The following is a 3,138-nucleotide window of genomic DNA, read 5'->3' as shown; positions in this document are numbered from 1 at the left end:
CTTTTGCAAACTATATTCTCATTGGGTAGTTCATTTCACCTAAATAACACCCCTATCCACTGATTGATTAGATGTTCTCATTTGACAGATTTGAAAACCTGAGGCCTGGAGAAGTTCAGAAACTGCACAAAAAAGAGTTAGTGATGGGGCTGGGTGGCATTGCAGATCTCCAAGGCACCCGTGTCTCTTGATATTTCAAATTCCATGACATTCCCTTATCTCTCCCCAATTTGCTATATGAAAATGGGGTTGAGCAAAAAGATGAAGCAAACAGGAGTCAGGCTCTAGGTTTCCAAAGAGTCTTTTTTGAAGACAGCAAGTCCCTTTGCTTTTCAAACCCATTCGTGAGCACCACAGCAGCTATACCAGTGAGGTCCCAGGTTTGGACAATGAGCCTGGCTGAGCACAGGCCTGGAAGGATAGACAAACCAGGGCTCAGTGTGTCATGTGGCAGTCACTAGGTTCTGAGACACATGTGCACCCAGAACCCCTTCCCACTGAGCCAGGACCAGGGTGACAATGGGTCACTCAGCCACCAGCAGCCTGAGGGAAGAGAAACGATCCCATGGCCGCTGGCCCTGATGGAGGACCAGGCACCTCTGACAGATCCTGTGATACCCTTCAGGGGCTAAGCCCTGTAAGTGGGTCCTGAGGCCCTGAGACTGTTGCAGGCAGCCAGGCAGTTCAGGCCTCTGCCCAGGGGGAAAGACTGTGGTGACCACAAAGGCAAGCCCCAGCATTTCAGAGCCAGCCCAGGTCATACAGTGTGCTGACCACGACTGAGCTGTTGCATACCTGGTTACATCTCCAGGGTCTAGGATGGACCTTCCAGGAGAGGACACAGCAGGGACATAGGCTATCAGACTCGAATCACCTGCCTGGTCAGGTACTCGTGTCCCCAGCAAAACAAGCCACTTAGTCACAGCTTCCCCCAGCTCATTCCCACACTCCCCTTCTCCTTGGAGAGGAGGGGCTGCAGCAAGTTTACATCAACCATGACTTACTGAGGGAACACAGTACCAGCCTCCACCAGTTACTGAGTGAGACCCGATCCCGACATATCATAGTCACAGCACTAAATCTGAAGCTGTCATAATCACAGCATTAAAATGGAGGTCAGTCACACTGGGACTTTGAGGGGTGTGTTGATGGGGAGAAAAGACAAGAGACAAATAATCCCAGTGTCAGGCCTCTGAGTCCAAGCCAAGCCATCGCATCCCCTGTGACTTGCACATATATGCCCAGAGGGCCTGAAGTAACTGAAGAATCACAAAAGACGTGCAAATGCCCTGCCCCGCCTTAACCGATGACCTTCCACCACAAAAAAAGTAAAAATGGCTGGTCCTTGCCTTAACCGATGACCTTCCACCACAAAAAAGTAAAAATGGCTGGTCCTTGCCTTAAGTGATGACATTACCTTGTGAAATTCCCTTTCCTGGCTCATTGTGGTTCAGAAAGCTCCCCCACTGAGCACCTTGTGACCCCCACTCCTGCCCGCCAGAGAACAACCCCTCTTTGACTGTAATTTTCCTTTACTTACCCAAATCCTATAAAACGGCCGCACCCTTATCTCCCTTCGCTGACTCTCTTTTCGGATTCAGCCTGCCTGCACCCAGGTGATTAAAGAGCTTTATTGCTCACACAAAGCCTGTTTGGTGGTCTCTTCACACGGACACGCATGACACCCAGTATAGTGCCTGGCTCCCAGCAAGAGTTCTGTAAGCTTGAAATGGAATACAGAGAGGAAAAGAAGGGACAGGAGAAGGAAGGAAAGAGGGGGAAGTGAGGAAGGAAGAAGGGAAGGAAAAGGAAGGGAAATTACTAGGTGATAGTGATCTAATCGCAATTTATTACGATGCTTTGGGTGTTGACAGGAAACGCTGTGTTTTGATGTAAAATGACCACACAACACCATGCTCTACAAGCACACATAACCACAGGCACACCGCTATACGCACAACTGCCCATAGCCACATCCACCTGGGTAGACAGCCTCATACTACAGTCTCAACTCCCCAATTCTCCATTGGTCTACAGGACCTGTTTAAAAGCACTCCTCCACTCCTGTCCACTCCCCACTCACCCAGGCACTAGGAAGCTCCCCGCCCAGCCTTCATAGCCCACAGCCACTACCACTCCATACTCAGCTCACATTCAAATGCACAACCACACCCCCCGGGGGTACAGCCAGATACACAAGCAAGATGCCTTTGTCCCCCCAAAGATTGGGAGAAGCTGGCAGGGACAAAAGGGAGGGAGACAAGGAAAGAAGCAGAGGAGACACTCAGCCCAAAGCACTAGATGACCTATGGGCCCTGAGCCTGCTTCCCTGCATTGCCCCTGTAGGAGCAAAGAGAAGAACATTCCTTACAGGAGCAGGCATCCTACTTCTGGAAGAGGCTTTATATATCCAGGTTCCCAAGTGCACAGATGTCTGAAAAAGCAATCTGACCCTCTGAGTAATCTCAAGGTATGCTTCCTATCTTCTCTGGTTCCTTGGAGAAGGGCAAAAATAATACATGTCATCTCATGTTTGAAACACCTTACTGACACTCCATCTTGTTATAACCATGTGCGATACTTTCAATCCATTACCTCAACTTACGCAACTTGGCTTGTCATTGCATTCTATGCAACCTTGGCTGGGAGAAAAGAGGTCTGGGTTCCAGTTCTCTGGAGGTCATTTAAACTCCTCCTGTGTCAAATTCCTCACCTCTAAAAGGAGAGGACACTCTAGGCAATGCCTGAGGCCCTTCCGGTTCTAATGTCTTAGGCTTCTACCAATCTAGAACAGTGCTTCTAATAGAAATACCATGTGAGCCACATAGATAATTTTAAATTATCTGGTTACCACCTAAAAAAGTTACAAGAAGTACACGATGGGAGGCCAAGGCGGGCAGATCACAAGGTCAGGAATTTGAGACCAGCCTGGTGAAACCCTGTCTCTACTAAAAATACAAAAATTAGCCAGGCATGGTGGCACATGCCTGTAGTCCCAGCTACCTGGGAGGCTGAGGGAGAAGAATCGCTTGAACCCAGGAGGCGGAGGTTGTGGTGAGCCTAGATCATGCCACTGCACTCCAGCCTGAGCGACAGAGTGAGACTCTGTCTCAAAAAAAAAAAAAAAAAAAAAAAAAA

This window comes from Rhinopithecus bieti, unplaced genomic scaffold, assembly GCF_001698545.2.
Source record: "Rhinopithecus bieti isolate Rb0 unplaced genomic scaffold, ASM169854v2 scaffold_9383, whole genome shotgun sequence".
Lineage (NCBI taxonomy): Eukaryota > Metazoa > Chordata > Mammalia > Primates > Cercopithecidae > Rhinopithecus > Rhinopithecus bieti.
Note: the sequence above shows the minus strand (reverse complement) of the source record.